Source organism: Wyeomyia smithii, chromosome 3 (assembly GCF_029784165.1).
Source record: "Wyeomyia smithii strain HCP4-BCI-WySm-NY-G18 chromosome 3, ASM2978416v1, whole genome shotgun sequence".
Classification (NCBI taxonomy): Eukaryota; Metazoa; Arthropoda; class Insecta; order Diptera; family Culicidae; genus Wyeomyia; species Wyeomyia smithii.
In genome coordinates this window covers 83,743,319-83,764,501 of record NC_073696.1, presented here as the reverse complement: position 1 = coordinate 83,764,501, position 21,183 = coordinate 83,743,319, and positions in this window count along the sequence as shown.

The following is a 21,183-nucleotide window of genomic DNA, read 5'->3' as shown; positions in this document are numbered from 1 at the left end:
TCAGAAGCTGGTTTCAACTTGTTGAAGAATCTACCTGGCATTGCCGGATAGATTCTTCAACAAGTTGAATTTGATTCTATCTAACCCAGGCGCGTTATTGTTACAGGACAGGAGGGGAACTGAAAATTCTGCCATCGTAAAAGGTGATTCTATCGCGTCGTGACCCGGAGACGTATCGCGAACAAAGTTTTGCTCAGGAACAGAGTCCGGACATACTTTCCTGGCAAAATCAAATATCCACCGACTTGAAGACTCCTCGCTTTCGTTGACCATTACGCGATTTCGCATTCTCCGGGCTGTGTTCCAAAGAGTGCTCATCGATGTCTCCCTCGACGTCTCGTTTACGAACCGACGCCAATATCCGCGTTACTTTGCTTTAGACAAGCCTTTAAGCTTGGTATCAAGCTCCGAATACCGTAAATAGTCGCCAGGTATACCTCCCTTCTGGAAGGCCAAAAACGCGTCGGATCTTTGCGTGTAGACATCGGAGCACTCTTTGTCCCACCACGGAGTTGGAGGCCGCTCTTTGATCGTTACGCCGGGATATTTCTTCGTTTGGGCTTGCAACGCGGCGTCGAGGATTAAGCCCGCGAGGAGGTTGTATTCTTCAAGTGGTGGGTGATGTTGAATCGACTCGACCGCTTTTGAAATCATTTCCTCGTATAACTTCCAATCGACATTCCGTGTGAGGTCATACGGAATGTCAATTGGTCGCATGCGAGTTGAACCGTTAGTAATTGAAATAAGAATAGGCAGATGGTCGCTACCGTGAGGATCGAGGATTACCTTCCATGTGCAATCCAACCGTAGCGACGTCGAACATAAGGATAGATCCAAAGCGCTTGGGCGCGCTGGAGGTTTCGGGATACGTGTCATTTCACCGTTGTTTAGAATAGTCATGTCGAAGTCATCACAAAGGTTATAGATTAAAGAGGAGCGGTTATCATTGTAGGGGGAACCCCAAGCCACACCATGAGAGTTGAAGTCTCCCAAAATCAAACGTGGCGAAGGAAGAAGTTCTATTAAATCAAAGAGCAATCGTTGCCCAACCTGTGCTCTGGGAGGGATATAAATCGAGGCAATACAAAGCTCTTTACCTTGTATTGTCATTTGACATGCGACAACTTCGATGCCTGGAATCGAGGGGAGGTTAATACGATAGAAAGAATAGCACTTTTTAATCCCTAAAAGTACTCCTCCATATGGGGTGTCTCGATCAAGGCGAATAATATTAAAATCATGGAAGTTGAGATCAATATTTGAAGTAAGCCAAGTTTCACAAAGAGAAATGCATCGCATTTGTTTCTATTGATTAAAACTTTAAATGAATCCATTTTTGGTAAAATACTTCTACATTTCCACTGTAAGACAGAGATAGAATCCTTCGTATACGCAGATGAATTAGGCATCGAAGGATACAATCGCTGCAAGGAGGGGCCATTGGGCAGTCAACTGCTTCAAAAATGATCTTACTGTTGGGAGGAATGCTGTAAGAAAAATTTTAATTGGATCGTGTACATTGAAAGTTTCAAAAATCCAGTCCACAATGTCAGAAAATTTCACTAATCCAGAGTTTGTTTCATCAACTGGGAGTGCAAAAGGAACAACTGGGGTTTTAGATGTTCCTGGCAGTGCTGGGAACTCCTTCTGGGACTTTAAATTTGCAAGCCCAGGAGGAGTTTGCTTCGGTTTTTCCGCAGCACTGTTTGGTTTGTTTGTAACTTTCATTTCACTTTGGGAAATCTTAGGACCTTTTCGGGGAAGTTTAGGAGAGGAAATATTTTTCCTCTTTCTAGACGCCCCAGGATTGGCATAAGTTGTTACCGCTGGTGAATCGTCAGAATCGGTTTCATCAGAGGACAACAGATCAAAGGGGTTCGATGTTATGGTAGAAGTGGTCACGGTCTTCTTCAGCATCTCAGCGTAAGATCGCTTTGAACGCTCCTTGAGTGACCGCTTGATTTTATCTCTGCGCTGCATGTACAGCGGGCATGTGGAGAGCTCATGCTGATTTTCCCCGCAGTGAATACATTTTTCAGCATTTACACTGCAAGAATCGTCCGCATGAGTTTCTCCACACTTGCTACATCGTGCCTTATTGCAGCAGTAGGCGGCTGTGTGGCCTAGCTGCTTGCAATTGGTGCAATTCATAACACGGGGTACATACAATCGCACAGGCAGACGAACCCGATCGATCGAGACGTGGCTAGGGAGAGCAGATCCGGCAAACGTAACACGAAACGAGTCTGACGGAGTGTACACTTTTGTGCCGTTGACAAGAGACACAGACCGCAATTGCTTGCAATCTATGATCTTTACTTATACGTCGTGACACAAAGCATTTTTGAAGCAGCCAAAACCGCTTGCCAAGATACACTCGACCGACAGACTCGAATCGGTTATGACACCGTCGATCTCCACGTCTCGTGCGGGTATATAAACGCGATACTCGCGTGTGAAGAGCTCGGAGCGAGCAATAGCGTTGGCCTGTTCCAGGTCGCTGACCAAGACACGGAGCTTGTTGGGTCTGACCTTGAAGATTTCGGTCACGGCCTTGTACCCCTCCGTCAGGTCTTTCGAAATCTGCAGGATGTTTAACGGTTTCGATTTCGGTGCTTTTGGCCGAAAGAAAACAGTAAAGCTGCCCTGAGATCCGTCCGGGTAAAGCCTGGGGCGAGGGGGACTGGAGAATTAACAGAGGAAGGGTTGCCAGGAGGGACAGGGTCGGAGGGGTTCGGGGATGGTGGCACGGGAGGCGAGGGATCTACATCCATCGCGCTTAATCTAGCGCACTAGCGCCGACAGAACACGTACCTCTTTACTTCTCCTTTCAGCAGGGTTTGTTGTCCGAACGGTCGAAGCTGCAGCCGTTACAGCCAGCAGCACCAATACAGCAGCTCCAAACAGCCACCAGCAGCGAGCCGGGTGTGTGATCACTCAGCACAGTGACACAACTCGCTGTCAACTGTTGGCTTCTTTTTTTTCCTCCTTTGTGTTGAGATTCTCGTCCACTGCTGTAGCACAAATCACTTAGCAGCCAAATCGGCTTACGCACCAGCAAACAGCCACGATGCGAAACAGTTGCACAAAGGCGGGCGACCTTGAACCTTCACTCGACCAGGCAAACAATGCCAACACTTGCTCGCGCGTCTTTTGTTTTATATTCTATCGGAGCGATCACCAAACACATCCGATACTGATGCGTGTTCGGCACAGAATGGATTTATGAGCTTTCTTAGCAGGCATGGGGAAATCACAGCACTCGACATACTAGCGGAGCTGGTTGGTCATATGCACATCAGAAATTAATTCAAGTAACCAAGTAAATGCAATTTCAGGAACAGTGCATTTCGTGATGCAAACTTAATCCAAGCGAAAATAGCATGTGCTCTGTTTAGCAAAACCATTTATTTGAAACGATAAAACTATTTGGTAAAAGTTATCTACATTTCATTGTCATTTTGATGAATATTTTATTGCTGACTGTAAATGCTGAGTCATTGATCTAAAGTAACTATAACGTACACTAATGCATCGACAAATGCCTTCTACCTGATGAAAATTTCGGCAAAAGCAAGCTTCCAACAACAAAAAAAAAACAATGTCGCTATAGTTTTGTGCTTGTTATTGCATATGCAAATCTAGAATTTGGCTCCGGTTCTAAATTTAATTCATATTGTCTATGATTTAGTTCCCAACCAAACTATTAGAGAGATTTCAACATATACTTTTCGTTAGATATGAAAGAGCAACACGATTTTTTTATGCAATTATGAGTTACTTTTCTCATGGTTTGGGATTTCGGAAAGCAAACGTATAAACAAAAAACTGGATGCGGTTTGACCTCCGCTGAGATGCTACAGGCTGCCGCAAATGCAGTGAGAAAGGAAAACTGAATTGTTCTTTCGAAATATAAATGGTCAATTTACCCCACACTCCGACCAACTTACCCCACCTGAGGGGCTAGTTGGCCATTTTGACATCTACTCAAAAAACATAGAATATCCGCAAAATCATAAACTATTCTGTACAGTTTATATTTTTTCTAGATGCTATAGACTTAACACAACATTTCCATGAATGATTTTTTGCCAAAATATTTCCTACAAAAAATTACAGAACATTTTGACCAAAAATGACCAACTAGCCCCGCTCTACCCTACTTTTGAAAAAATGAAGCGTTTGAGAAAACACGTGTGGACATGCGGGCTCCCGAGGGCTCACGAAGTCAAGAACACTGCGGGTTTTTCGTTTTGTATACGCACTGAAGTGCAATCTAAATACCCTCCGTGGCATCGCTTGAAACACACACGCGGTGGTGTGGCGGGCTTAGACATGCCTGTTTTTTAGAGCATTTAATGATCTACCTTGGAACCAGTACAACGCATGTGCGTTGAGCATAACGCATTTGATGCTCTAGCGTATCTTGAATGTATTTGACAGCTCCGAACCACTTCGCTTAGAACGATCTCATCGGTGTTGGTATCGTCATAATGATTTGTAGTGGTATTGGTAACGTTTTTCAGGAGCCTGCTCTAGTTGATGCAGTGTATACAGCATTGGTTGCTGATAATTGAGGTACTTTTAAGTTTATTGAAATATCACCTGATCGATTCATTTTCAAGAACCAGATCATTCAAAAATAACATTGAAGCAATAATAAAAAGAGAAGACATTGGATATAGCGGTTAATTCTGTAGATTTATCGACTTACTGTTTTTGTTGGTACCGATGCAGATAAATTAAGCAAAAACATGAATGAACATCACGTAGAGAAAAATGAATAATCATCAGTTAATACATTTAACTTTCGCCTTACTTATTGAAGGTTTAAGATTTTTTTTTAAAAAAGATAAAGCAATGGCAACAAACACTAATATGTTTCATATATTCTGCAAGTAAGAATTTTTCCATGCAACATTCTTAGTTTGCTCGATGTAGATTTATCGGCCCGAGATACAGAGAAACAAATTTCTGCAAAAAAAAACATACAGGTATAAATGTGGCAACCCTGCTTACACCACAGCTGAGCGGTAGAAGAGTGGTGAATCACTCTAGAATGCATAGCAGAATGCCGCGCGGAGTACACTACTGAGTGTTTGAGCGTATTGTCCTTTCGTGTGAAAAGATCACACCAGTTTGCTATCTATCTGGAGAAATATTTCAACACAATTTGCTGCTCTCTTCAAGCAAGTGCGTCGCTTTGCTCAGTAGTGTGAGGCCTTTCTCTTGCTGAACGCCAACGCGAGCGATCGGGCGAGAAGCTTGCCGTCTGTTCATTAACCTACGGTTGGTTTCTCGCCCGATCGCTCGCGTTGGTGTTCAGCATGACAAAGGCCTGAGGCTCTTGTTGTAGTGGACGTGAATAACGGCGCAGGACGATTTGCCTTGCCGTGTAGTAATGACACATATTTGGATTTGAAGCATGTCTATGTATTCCTTGTGCAGCTAATGCGTTATGCTTTCCACACATTTTTTGTGCGTTAATAACGCAGAAAATGTGTGAACTGAGAGGACATAGTGGCTGCGTAAGACTCGTATTCCTCGTTACCCTCGTCGGGAGGGTGGGTAACATCCACATAAAAAAACACTTCCCATTTAAGAAAAATATCATAAAACGAACTAATTATAAACAAAAAAATCTCAATAACCTTCTAAGCGGAGGCTACCAACGCTTACAAGCTGTTCTGGTTTTAGGGTCGTTGTCAGCTGTATTTGTAATAAATTTGGCTTCTTAGATATATTTCTTTTTAATTATTTTCGTTCCGTTGATCACTTTTTAAAGGTTTGGTTGCCATTTCAGTGAATATATCATTAAGAAACCATAAGTCGCAAAAACGGATTTTAAAATAAAGTATGAAGTTAATTCCCGGCCTCTAAGCACTATCCCGGTTCCTGAAAAACTCACATTCGGTAATGAAACTGGAAGCTACTACCCAAAAATTTAAAATGGCGTCTGAATTTGAAATTCTCATATTGAATGATTTTTGGTCTTTTTAGGCTGTTGTTCATCAGGGAAAATTTTCCTACTATAAAAAGTTGAATCTTAAATGATATATAATCGAGTCCGACCTATGTATGAGTACAGTGACGTTTCGATTATACCAGGAACAAAAAAAAACTCGCATCATATATTTAAAACATATTTATGTCATGTTACTTCCAAAATGTTCGATATAGTTATGCTTTTGGCTACCAGAATTTCTTTATTTAAAGTGGAAAATAAATCCAGCAGAAACTATCAAGTTGTATTTTTGCCTTTCTCCTAGAAAGGTATAGCAATTACTGGAAAAACCAAAGGTACAAAAGTGGTCCCAATGGCCGAATGGCATATACCACTCGACCCCCTTCGACGAACTGAGCATTTTCTGTATGTATGTATGTACGTGTGTATGTGTGTATGTGTGTGTGTGTGTATGTGCAACTTTTTTTTCTCACTCACTTTTCTCAGAGATGGCTGGACCGATTTTCATAAAATTAATTGCAAATGAAAGATCTAGTTGCGCCATAGGTTGCTATTGAGTTTCATTGTAATTGGATTTTTAGTTTGGAGGTTATGTATTAAAATGTTAAAATCACGAAACATCAATGTCTCAGAAACCACATAACCGATTTCAATAAAACTGGTTTCAAATGATCGGGCTGTCTTCAGAACCCTTAACTTTAAAATTTCGTTATGATTGAACATATGGCTCGAAAGTTATGTAAAGAAAAGTTAACCTGAAATTGTTTAAACTCACTCATTTTTCTCAGAGATGGCTAAACCGATTTTCACAAAATTAGTGTCAAATGAAAGGTTTAGTTGCCCCATAGGTTCCTATTGAATTTCATTGCAGTCGGATTGTAACTTTGTTCGTTATTTATAAAAATGTGAAATCACAAAATGAAAGTAAAAATATTGACTGTCTCCTAACGATCACTGGCTAATTAAAAGGTAGAAAAGCGATCCTAATGGCTGAATGTCATATACTACTCGATTCTATTTGCCGCTTAGGTTGCTATTGAATTTCATTGTAATCAAACTTTTAGTTTTGGCGCTGCGTCAGAATGTGAAAATCGCTTTTATATCTCAGAAGCTATGAACATAGTTGAATTAAAATTAATGGGCTTTTAAACCCTTAAACAATGAATTTCACAATGTTTAAACATGTGGTTTGAAAGTTATAGAAAGAAACGTAACCCGCAGGCTGTTTAAAACTTCAGCTACGATCAAAATATGTGGCTTCAACATCATTTAAATTTGATATTGTACTATTTTGATGTTTACGGCCTTTCTCGGGATTGAAGTTGGAATTAAAAGTCATATCTATCATTTCACTTTTTACCTTTCTCCTAGATAGATATAGCAATCACTACAAAAACTAAAGGTATAAAAGTGCTCAAAAGGGCCGAATGTCGTAAATCATTCGACTCAGTTCGACGAGCTGAGCATTTTCTGCATGTGTGTGTGTGATGCTCTCCCAATCTCACTCGATTTTCTCAGAGATGGCTGAACCTATTTCAATGAAATGAATTGCAAATGATAGGTCTGGTTGCCCTGAAAGACCCTATTGAATTTTATTGTAATCTGATTTCTAGTGTAGAGGTTATGTATCAAAATGTAAAAATCACGAAACATCAATAACTCAGAAACTACACAACCGATTTGAACATTGGTTTCAAATGAACAGGCGACCTAAAAAACCCTTAACTTTTGAATTTTATGAATATTGAACTTGTGGTTCATAAGTTAAGAAAGAAACGTGTTCTGGAGACTATTTAATCTCACTAACTTTTCTTAGAGATTGCTGAACCGATTTCCACAAAATTTGTGTCAAATGAAAGGTCTAGCTGCCTCATAACACCCTATTGAATTTTTAATCGGACTGTAACTTCGTCTGTAATGTATCGAAATGTGAAAATCACGAAACTTCATTATCTTAGAAACTAAACAACCGATTTGAACAATATTAATTTCAGATGAACGGGCTAGTTAAGGTTTAACTGATGAATTATGAATTATGAAGACTATTCAACAATATACCTGCTTTGATCAATATGGCCTCAACATGATTTAAATGTGGTATCGTAATATCTGAACGTTTCCGGTATCGCTCGTGATTAAATTGTTCGAAATTAAGAGCCGTTTTTTTTTATTTCGCTATTTCTTCAGCACTAACATTACGTGAAATTTCATATTTTATACTTTAATAACAACATCAATATTTTAGAACCCAAAGAGTGAATATACCTGTATTGGATTTAGGCATTCATGTAAATCTATTTTTACAAATAATAAATTTGAATGAGAAAGGCTGAGTCTGACCGCTAGGTGGATTAATTTAGGTTTTTTCTATTGAATGAAGGTTTCATGTAAATTTATTCAAACAAATAATAAGTTCGAAAGAGAAAGGCTGGGCCTCACTGCCAGGTGGATTAATTTCGGGTTTTTTTCTGTTTTTTCTTTGCCTGCGAAATATTTGACAGCCCGTTTCGTCAATTTATGATCATATTTCATTTCAATCTTTTCTATCTAATTAAAGCGTCATGAACCATAATTTCCATTGTAGGCTTTTCTAGACATCAGTGATGTTTTTTAATCATTTTGGAATGAAATTAGCAATCATATTTTCTGGTTAATAATTGCTCTTTTAAGTTATTACATACTAATTTCAAATCCATTTTTTTCACTGTTTTTCTTGTTCTGGAGGCGTTTCTCTGCTCATTCGAACAGTTTTCTATTTAATTTGGGAATTATTTCTGTAGGGTAGTTTTCGGCCTTTTCCTGACGTAAGATACTTTTTTTGTTTCCTGGGTTTTCCTGTTTTTTTTTAAGATTTACCTGTTTCTTGAAATTAAAATTACGTATTTTTTATTTTCTGGTTAAAATGTTTTCAATCAGTATGCTGCGTTTTTGTTAACTTTACTACAAGAAAAGATTTTTTAAGGAAGAGCCCTCCCCTTAGTCAACTTTATTAACTTTGGACATAAAAAGAGTTCGAAATTTGTATCAGCCTAAATGAGACCACAGAAATTAACATTTTCAGACTTTTTGTTGCAAAGAAATGTCCACGTGAAAAAAGCCGGGGGGGGGGGGGGTAGGTGGTTTGGAAAATGTCCACGATTGTCCACGAGGGGAGGGGGGGCGTGGGGGTCTAAAATGACGATTTTTGTGTCCACGTGGAATGTGGACGGCATCGTACATAAACATGTCAAGAAAAGGCGTGTCATATTGTTGTAAAAAAAACTCATTGTGCGTGTTACTCAAATGTGTATTACACTGATAAATTACTATCGCTATTGTGAAATACATCACTACTCTACCTGTTAAACATGTTGGCAGCATATGTTATTCATCTCAAAATTTTCAACTCTGGTTTTCAATTAATTTCAACTGGTATTAGAATTGTAGTTTCATTCTATAATTATTCTTGAAAGTTAGGGGAGGGGGACACTTATTTTTAAATCTTCATAGACCGGGAGCTAGAACACAACTGTGCAAAATAGTAATTTTTTGAAACACCCACACTTGTCGTAGCTGTCCTATGTATTCAATACGTAGCTAATTTGCAATAGTTAACAGAATACTTAATTGCACAGAGCTCAGCATAGATAGCATAGTAATGTTCAGCATGTGTTTGCGCCAATTAAAGCAACGATGAAGGGTCAATCAATATGTGTTTCAATCCTTGGCTATAAGAGGAACAACATTTTTATCCGATTACAGCAGCTTTGATTGAATTTAAAATAAAAATTTAATTAATCCAATGAACATACATGGGTACACTTCCCACTCTTGGAATGAAGTCAAAAAAATATAGAAGAAAAGTGAATAATCATTAATGATCTACTTATTAGTAACAGATGGGAATAATTTATATTTTTTTTAAACTGTGTTTTGTAAAATATAATGGCTGCTGGGTGGCATCATCCTTGCCGACGATATTCGCCACATGACGCTAGGGGCAAATTAAACCCAGATAATTGCTATATTGATTCCGGTCCTGTTTCCGCTTTTTAGTTTACATTTTTCCCGTGGTTCGACCACAGTCAAAAGAAACGATGAGCCCCACAATGAAAAACAATTGCCAGAGTATGCGTCCAATCAATTTCATTGCTACATTCTGTTATTATTTTAACCGTCCCTTGCGTCTAACATGTTGCGGTGAGTGAACGATGGTGTGCAGCGCCGAAACGATACCAATTAATATCAATTGCTGTGACATGACAACAACACGTGAAATAAAAATTAATTAGATTTTTTGTTTTCGTGTACTTCATCACGCATGTTGAATTCCGATAGATACACGTAAAAGGGTTCCGATTTATTTATGTAAAAGCTTTATTTGCTCTCACGTTAAAGAGGCACTGAGTGGGTGGGGCAGCAATTAAAATTTTTTGCATGAGATGCTTGGTTGTTGTTTTATCTTGGTTAAACATTATATTACTTTAAGTACCGAATAAATAAAATTAAAGTTCACCCCACATCGTACTCTAACACAGTAAAAGCTTAACTCATAACATTCAGTTTTTTCAATAATGTCAAACAGCAGACCGTTTGACCATTTGCATCATTCAGTTTTTTTTTTTTGAAGATATCTCACTGCAATGACATTGAAATCGTATCTGCAAAGGAAAACCACTCGAGCTTCGTAGGCCGACCGTTCTTTTGTGCGGCCATGCAACTAAATTTCATTTCATTAACATTTAACTACATGATCGCCGCGCGTTGGCTGCAGATCCAAACCGCATCCAAAAGACTATCTCAACTTAACCGTTCATTAGGTGAGCCGTCTCATCGATTCCTCTTTATTATGCATTCATCCATCCCACCCAAAAGGTCCAGTGATAATACTAGTTCAAGGTCATTCATTGCTACATTGATTCCGGTCCTGTTTCCGCTTTTTAGTTTACATTTTCGACCACAGTCAAAAGAAACGATGAGCCCCACAATGAAAAACAATTGCCAGAGTATGCGTCCAATCAATTTCATTGCTACATTCTGTTATTATTTTAACCGTCCCTTGCGTCTAACATGTTGCGGTGAGTGAACGATGGTGTGCAGCGCCGAAACGATACCAATTGATATCAATTGCAGTGACATGACAACAACACGTGAAATAAAAATTAATCAGATTTTTTGTTTTCGTGTACTTCATCACGCATGTTGAATTCCGATAGATACACGTAAAAGGGTTCCGATTTATTTATGTAAAAGCTTTATTTGCTCTCACGTTAAAGAGGCACTGAGTGGGTGGGGCAGCAATTAAAATTTTTTGCATGAGATGCTTGGTTGTTGTTTTATCTTGGTTAAACATTATATTACTTTAAGTACCGAATAAATAAAATTAAAGTTCACCCCACATCGTACTCTAACACAGTAAAAGCTTAACTCATAACATTCAGTTTTTTCAATAATGTCGAACAGCAGACCGTTTGACCATTTGCATCATTCAGTTTTTTTTTTTGAAGATATCTCACTGCAATGACATTGAAATCGTATCTGCAAAGGAAAACCACTCGAGCTTCGTAGGCCGACCGTTCTTTTGTGCGGCCATGCAACTAATTTTCATTTCATTAACATTTAACTACATGATCGCCGCGCGTTGGCTGCAGATCCAAACCGCATCCAAAAGACTATCTCAACTTAACCGTTCATTAGGTGAGCCGTCTCATCGATTCCTCTTTATTATGCATTCATCCATCCCACCCAAAAGGTCCAGTGATAATACTAGTTCAAGGTCATTCAGCTCCATACCCACCCGCTTGCGGATCAGAGCAATATCTTGATTTGACCGGCGTAGGTTAACCGGGTGACTGTTGTCATCTTTCAAACGGTCTAGCGCCGTTGAATGTAAATGGAAGCAAAAATTTGCCAAACCGGTTGGAAGCTTGTTCGCTCTTTTTTTTTGGGAGTAAAGACGAGGTGGAAACACGCCACACAAAAGAAACAGCACTAATCAAAAAAACAAGATTCCGTCGCATTCGTCCGTACCGGTGAAATCAAACGATGTTACCAGATCATCTCAAATCAAAGGTGAGCTGCATAACCCAGCTCTTCGGCTCACGTTGTCACTGCAATAGGGTGGCTCAGCTGTTACCAGAGTGAAAAACTGCGAAATCATGATGGTGGTTTTCACGAAGCCGTCTTTTTTCACTAATAAATATTTCATATGCCATAATTTTATAATAGTATGAGCAAATTCATAAGTAATTCATACGAAGCCAGACGGTACTTCTTTAGCTTTCTACAGTCAGCTCTAAGAGTTTCGCTTTGTTTATATAAGAGTTGAAATATCATGTTTACCAAAATTTGAATAAAATTCTCATATAATTTCGTTCGATACACGGTGAATAATGGTCGTTGACTATTTATTAAACAAAATCATTCGAGATGGAAGTCAACTTGCTATCAGATCACAATTCACCACAGTAATACTAGAACTTCAAAATTTGTCTCTCGAAATACTAAATCACTAAATTCTTCAAAACGCATGAACACTAAACTTATGTGTTCCAGAGTTATTTTACACCAGAGTTGCTATTTCGCGATTTTTCACGCTTCCCTTTTCCACAAATTTTGGAATTTACATAGTATTTTACCAGCGTATTTTGGAATACTGGTTTTTCAAACGTGACTTTTGGAACTATTCGTTTTTTATACGCGTCACCAGGGCCGAATTTAGGTGCTGGGGGCCCAGGGCAGATAATCTCGTGGGGTTCTCTTTTCTCAAAAAATTTAGAGGTAAGAAATTTTCAATGTTGAAATAATTCTCAATCTGGCGAAATGGATTTTGGTAACCAGTTCATCTGCTAACAAAAGCAGTACCCGATCAGTCAGAAATATCAGGATTATAACAAATCTTGATATATTGTTACGCACTTTTTGCATCAACTTGTGTTCTAAACTTGGTCTCGTTAATAGTTAAAATATCAAAATTTCTATCAAAATTACTTACTGATTATAACAAATTATAGCAAGTTTTGTAAGGTTTTTGGCAGAAAAAGATCAGAATTAGTTAGAATGTACACTATTCTGTCAATTGAATAACAAATTCTGTTATAAATATGCTTCAGAAAAACACACTTTTGAACATTCAAGTGTATGATAACAAAATTTGATATAATTCTGTACTTTTTATCATTTGGCATATCAAGAATATTGCAGACTTTGTAATTTCTATCAAGTTCAGATATATTTGTGATACCCGTTTGTTATAATCGTTTGATCGGGTACCTACCAATATTTTGATCAGTGTCAAAATTCGCTACTTCAGTATTGCGATCGAATACTAATGGGAATAGTATAAGATAAAGCTACTATACCAATGATGTTGATGAAACCGAGATATCTAAGGCTGTATAGAACTTTTACTCTTTTAACTAGTGTCATTTTATAACGACTTTTCCAAATATTTTCCGTTTGTACTTACTCTACATACTTTTTTGGCTAACGGACCGATCACTGATCTAGGGCCAAACGAATTAGAGATGTCCAGCTTCTTCTGTCCTGGGCAGCCGTTCTCCAGTCTCCTCGTACACCAGCAGATCGTGTATCTTCTTCCACCGCGCACATCCACCGCTTGCGAGACTTATCACGGAGTCGAAGGCCTCTTACTGGTTCTCTACTGAAGATAGTTTTGGCGGCTCTCTCGTCAGGCATAGATGTTGATTAAACTGTAGTTGAAGAATTCGCCCTTAATCCTCAACACGCATATACGGTCATCTACGGGCCTCCACCGGATGACTCTTGTTTTCTGATTTCCCAGCACTACGAAACCGACGCCCCGTTCCGCTGCTTCGTCGCCACTGTAGTAGATGTGGTACTTGAAAGAAGTGTGTGCAATAGGGTCTACTGCACAAAATTCCCTTTCTCCGGAATCTAGCCACCGAACCTCCTGAGTGGCTGCGATTTCGACTCCCTGCCGCTGTAATTCTCGAGCAAGCAAGCCAGCCCGCGCCGGTTCATTGAGAGATCGGAAGATCCAAGTACCCTATTTCCAGTGTTCGTAGCCTAGGTCTTTGCCGATTGATCCGTTCCGTATTTCTAATTTCGTTGTTCGTGGTTGAATAAAGGTTTCGGTATGCTGCCTTACCAGGGTCGCGATACCTATATCTTGCTGATGGAGCTGCCATCTTGGGTGTAGCTAGCGGGATACAGCTTTATATAGTTCAGCCGCCCGCTCCGAGTCAAACGCTGTTGTACGCCGCCCCTAATATGGGCACACAGCCGCGTACGACCCCCTTCCCAGTCGGCCTACAACCTTGGTTTCCACCGGGGGTTGGTTGCCCGATCCCCGCTATTGGGATAGGAGTTACTGGACAGATGTGAATGACCACATTACGGTCTCAAGTAACACGTGTCCAACCCTTTGCCAATATCAGTTGTAGGACGAGCACACGAGTTTTCTTTCGAATTCGTGTCGGTAAACAGTAAAAAAACCCTGCCAGGAACCGCATGCTCATTGCGGCAATGCGTCAGAGCAGAGAGGGAGAGAGATACAGGAAAGCAAGAGCTGCTAAAAATGAAGTCCACCATCGGAAGATGCGCGAATATGAGGAGCAGGTGCTAGTCAGCGCAGAACACAACTTTCCTAGAAACGGCGTGCAGAGCTTCTATCGAACTGTCAACAGAGTAAGAGGCAGTAAATTCTCTGTGCCAGTGATGTATAATAACAAGGGCGACAACCTGCTTACGGATAAACCGACGGTTACAGCCAAGTGAAGGGAGCACTTTTGGACGCTATTGAGTGGTGAAGAGCATGGTGAGCAAAACAGGCACACAACAGGGGGGTTAAGAGCTGCCAATAACCTGTGTGACCACCAACACAGAAAGAGGATAAAAAGGCTGGGAAGAATGGAACTCTTAGAAGGGTACGATCCACCAGATCATTCTGAGGAACAACTGGTTGGGAGACCTCATATAGCTAATCTACAAGAAGGGCCATGGACTGTATTGTTGCAACTATCGAGGCATTACGTTGCTCAACTCCGCAGATTCACAAAGTACTCTCCCATATCCTTTTCTTCATATTGAGACCGTTAACGGAATCTTTCCTGCGACAGATACTCGATAAGTTCCGGGAGTAGAACTTGCAGACTCGCCAACTGTTCGTTGATTTTGAGGCGACATACGACTCAGTGAAAAGAAACGAGCTGTGGCAGATTATGCTGGAACATGCTTTCCCGGCGAGACTAATTAAGCTGAATCATATGGCGCTGGAGGGATCAAAATCACGCGTGCGGATAGCTATCGAGACATCAGTCAGGTTTGTAACGTTAAATGGGCTGAAGCAAAGGGATGCTCACTCCAACTTACTTTTCAACATCACCCTTGTAGGTGTAGTACGAAGAGCAAACGTGCAGAATAAAACGGTACGATCATCACGAATTCTCACATGCTCCTGGGTTTTGCGGACGAAATTGATATCATCGGTATCGACCGTAGGACCGTGGAGGAGGCCTTCAGATCTTTCAAGGGGGAAACGTCGAGATTGGAACTCATTAACTCTGCTGAAACAAAGTACATGGTAGATAACAGGGACCGTGGGAGTTTCGGTGGTGTTGGAACAAAAATGAAGATTGAGAGGGAACAATTTGAAGTGGTTGATGAGCTCGTTCATCTTGGTACGCTTGTATGTGATATGAGCCGCGAAGTGAAACGACGAGTTGCACGTGCGAACAGAGCCTTCTATGAACTGTTTAACCAGCTAAGGTCCCGTAGTTTGCAAACTAGCGGTGAATAGGACGCTGATCCTCACGGTGGCCCTTTACGGGTAAGAAATATGGACGCTGAAGGAAGTTGATCGACGAGTGCTCGGAGTTTTTAAGCGTAAAACTCGGCGGTCGATACTTGGCGGTAGATTGGAAGCTGGAGTATGGCGTAGGCGCATGAAGTTGTATGCTGATATAGTGAAGTTAATATTGCTTGGCTGGCTTCAGTGGGCAGTGGACAGTGGGCTGGCAAAATGCCTGATGGGAGAGTCTCCAAAACTATCTTCAGCAGAGAACAAGGAAGCGGCCGTCGTCTTTGTGGAAGATACACGATCTGTTGGTGTACGAGATGACTGGAGCCAGAAGTAGCTGGACATCTCTAATTCGTTCGAGCTTAGACGGAGAAACGGTCCGTCCCAACAAACTAAACTTAGTGAAAAAGAAAGTGAAAAAAACTCGTGTATGGAATTTCATATTTTTTCTTGATTAGAACAATACAAGCCTGAGTCATGAAAATCACGTTGGAGACAAATTACGATTTAGGTCCGGTCTCTACTGCCGTTCAAAGCATAGTTAGTTGTCCCAGCGTGCATAAGATTTGTGTAGAACATGGGACTACTATGATATGAATGGCAATATACGCAAATTATAAACTGTAGAACTTGGTTGTTGAGACACTCCTGTTGTATACCGTTGAGTCCATCATCTTGTTCGTTATAAAAACCTTGGTTTTCCATCCACAGCTCTAAATTCATTAACTTCCGTGCAAATTTTTATCAGCGAATACAAACTTAAACTTGGCGAGGACATGACCCCGTGTTGTGGCGAGAAAAACTGTCGTTCCAGGAAACTGTCCAAACTTCATCTTTACGTATGTTTCATCGTTCATAGGTAAGCATCCTTTGTACTTCGTCAGAACCTCTAATTTTCGATTTTTGACTCGACTGTCGACGATTGTCAATTGAAAACAATAATTTGCTCTGACGGAGAAATGGGGCTTCAATACAGTACCTCGCGCATATAGAAGGAAAATAGAGTTTAGAAAATATTGACTAGGTATCTGAAACGGGGAGCTTTCATAGCCCGAAGTGCCTACAAGGCACCGGTGATCAACAGCAAAATGTCTCCCAAATATTGATCTGATTTTGCGGTGTTAAAAAAGTATGATGCGGTGCCAATTTCATATGACACGCTGAAGCAAAGTAAAGTGCCATAATATTCGTCAGGGTCTCCGTCAATAGAGACCAGGCTTAGGAAAAAGACTGTAGAGCGACACTATACTGACTATTTCTCTCTCTTTTCACTCTAACAGCCTAATGAATAAGCTATTCATGAGAGCTCACATATAGCCACAGCTTACACAAGGCAACGAAACTGTCTTGTGTTGCAGCACTGGAACGGCCGATTTGGGAAAACTTGGAATTTTATTCAAGGGGAATAGTTGCTCTAAGTTTTGGTTAAGGTGCCACCCCTCTGGACCCCTCCCCGTTTCTGTGACACGCGAATATGTCTGTGTTTTTCTAATTTTTCAAACAGATTGAGCAAACACTGGGAATTTTCATACGTATCAATTGCTCCATGTATCAAATTATGTCAGGTAGATGAAATATGGTATGTAAGAGTGAATTTTGGAGTTTCTAAATTATTTCAGTACAAAATCACAAAACTACGTAATTTTATAAAAATTCAAACAACCAAACCGTTCTTCAAATTTCAAGCTCTACATTTTTGAGGTAAGGTCTCCTGAATCCATACGCGATGAAATATTTATTTTAGCATGCCAACATTTTGAGAAAAACGAGTTTAAATTCACTAAAGTTCGTATTTTCATGGAAACCTGATTTTCTCAGTCTCCCACGGTAGTTTTCAACTTAGCTCTCCAATTTTCAAGCTCTATATTTGTAGAGTAACGTCTTCTAAATCCAAAGATGGTGAAAGATGTATTCTAGCATGCACAGATTTGGAGAAAATCAAGTTTTCATTAAAAACCCGTACTTTAGTGAATTCAAACTCGTTTTTCTCTAAATCTGTGCGTGCTAGAATTAATCTTTCAGCATCTTTGGATTCACAAGACGTTACTCTAGCAATATAGAGCTTAAAAATTGGAGAGCTAAGTTGAAAACTACCGTGGGAGACTGAGAAAATCAGGTTTCCATGAAAATACGTACTTTAGTGAATTTAAACTGTTTTTTTTTTAATGTTTGCTTGCTAAAATAAATATTTCATCGCGTATGGATTCAGGAGACCTTACCTCAAAAATGTAGAGCTTAAAATTTTAAGAACGGTTTGGTTATTTGAATTTTTATAAAATTACGTAGTTTTGTGATTTTGTACTGAAATAATTTAGAAACTCCAAAATTCACTCTTACATACCATATTTCATCTACCTGACATGATTTGGTACATGGAGCAATTGATACGTATGAAAATACCCAGTGTTTGCTCAATCTGTTTGAAAAATTAGAAAAAAACACAGACATATTCGCGTCTCACAGAAACGGGGAGGGGTCCAGATAGGTGGCACCTTAACCAAAACTTATAGCAACTATTCCCCTTGAATAAAATTCCAAGTTTTCCCAAATCGGCCGTTCCAGTGCTGAGAACGAGCATTTTCAAAAACAAGTTTCGTCCCGGGTCTTTACGGGTTAAAAGAGCCTCCTGACGTTAGGACAGGCTTTATTTCCAATTCTTTATTAGATTTCTTCTCACCGCTACGCATTTTTTTTTCACATACAGTTGAGCATGAGCATGAGCATGATTGACCGCCCGCGGTTGCTACTCCGTTATTGCCAGATCAGCAGTAATTACACAGAGAACCAATAGATGATGCTTGGGACCAACATGCATCCTCAATGTGTAAAAACTGGTGACCTTAATCTGTTTATTAGGCAATACCAGCGCCGGCCGCATCCGAATGCAGGTCAAAGAAGGAGTTGGTATAGGAAAATGTTGACGTGATACTCGCTTTATGGAAGCCGAGAACACCTCTGCACTTCCTCGAGGAATCACTGGGATGTTGGAGAAAGGGCAAGGTATACAGCAGGGTTCGTTTTGGTAAACGATGCGCTGATTTGAGCGTAGGGTTCTTTAGAACAAGTGTCGTGCCATTACATCCGCCACGATAATCATAATGCGATTCGAACTGATTCAGTTTGACAATGTAACACCGCAACAATAAATCGAACGCATGGATACTGGATCTCTGACCGAATTGAGACAACTTCAAATGATTGGATATCTCCTCGTAAGGTGATCCTCTTTATACCGAAAGCTATTGCGCGTTGGTGATCTATCTGAAAATAAAACGGCCTCATGAAAGGTATAAGCACGGAGTTTCTAGGGGTTCGGTCAACCGGATATTTTCTATCTAACAGATCGACTAACGACGTCTCTCGTATTCACTTCGTCTGCTCTAAAATTAAACGATCCCGCGAAAAACACACCTGAAAAACGGAATATAGAAATGTTGCGCGCTTATTACGGAAACGAACCATGAGTATCTTTCTTGCCAAACACCGCGATCCTCTGCGTACGACGCGCGTGAAGTAGCCTTTGCCACTTGTAGCAACCAGCTATTTGTCAATCCCGAGTACACGTCGGCTGACGTGATTCTTTGGAAGCTATACATCGCGTTTTCGTTAGTTACGATATTAATCGACCGAACGAAATTTTCGGCTAAATAGTTACTGTGAGACATGAACAAGTATTCTGGGTATACCCCGCGAAATCACTTCATTTCGAAAACGTTCATATGAGCAAAACTCTCTCGAGCCGGTTTACACCGAAGCATTACGCACGACCGCTAATTTCCCTTCTACCGACGCAGACGCTTAGGAACACGATATTTCGATGCGAATGTTACCTATTAAATAGAAAAATTGGCAAAGTTTCATGCATACAAAGCCTTAATGATTCAAAAACGCGGATATCCAAATTGGCCAGTATGTTGAGTTTATTAACAAAATGCCGAACTAGTCAAAATTGAAACACAGTATATAAACCAAAAGCAAAAAAATCGAAAAAGTAAAACATACACACTTAGTCGTGCATTCATGTAATCCCTATTTACAAAACTTTGAAATAGTCACTCAAAAATCAATAATTGTTCAAAAGCTAGAAAAATCTTGAAATGAAGCTTGACGAAATACCAACAAAATTATGTGAAAGTTTAAGTATTTAAATCTTGAAAGTATAAGAAAAGATTTTATAAAACTAGCTTATATTTGCTATTTCCCGGAAGATATAAAAATCTACTCAAGTTTCGAAAAAGAATCACTCAACCACTGAGCGAAATTATAAAATAAATCTCGCGTAATTTTTCAAAAGGGACCTAAATAACAATGACAGATTCTCTCTTCTCTCTTTGTTTCGTTAATTACGTCGTCATTATATATATTTTTTAAGCTTTCTTCCCCTTAATCGAGAGATAGTATTACTGTCTTGCTTACTATGCATTGAGTGTTATGAAATATGGAAAAAATAACATAATTATTGATCAAAGAGAAAGTAAACAAAGAGAGTCGCTCAATGTTAGATAGGTCGCTTTGAAAAATTACGCGAGAAATGTTTTTTTGTAAATATAAACACAATGCACTTATCTTATACATCGAGTCAGCATTCAGCGCACAAAGCATTCCGTTACTTTTTTTTCACCACTCGCACATAAACAATCACACCGTTTCCTTGGTGATTGTGAGCACTTTCGAGGAAGCGCTCCGCCACCGGATGAAATGGCTGCTTCCAGAAATCATCATATAATTTTACTGGATCATGTCTGGCACAATGTACACTAATCTTCACACATTTATGATTGCAGCTTTCATTTCAAACTGCATAACAATATTCATAACTACACTTTTTCTCTGCAGATGGACGGTCCGAAAACAGTGATAAACGAAGCGCATTTTTTTTTTTTTTTTTTTTTTTTTTTTTTTTTTTTTTTCACATACAGTTGTGGAAAAAGTAATAGGTGTGAGCATTGCTTCTAAAGTCATCGACATTTTAACCTATCATGTATAAATCATATTTGAACGCAATATCTGTGTGACATTGCTTACATTATAGGCAATGAACAGTAAGTCTGTACCGTAAGTCTGTAAGTCTTTACTGATAAAATAAAATTTCATTAGTTGGGTTTATGTTTTGCACTTTTTTTACCGGTAAAGGATCACAGTAAACATTTCAGTCCTGATACAAAACGGCTAGCAATAGCAGAAACCATCGACTGCACACAGAATATAGTAAAAAAATCTATTACATGCCAGAAGAAATCAGAAACACGATTGAGGAAAGGAAAACTAGCTCTAGTAATGACCGCAGAGTACAGAAATTCGTAAAAAAGATGCATTCCTCACATCTATAACCATTGAAACGGAACTTGAATTGAAGGTGACATCTAAAACCATCCGGAACCGCCTGATTGATTGTAAATACCGTGCTCGTACTACCTGAAAAACTTCTTTCGCATGGGGAAGATTTTGCAAAAAAAAA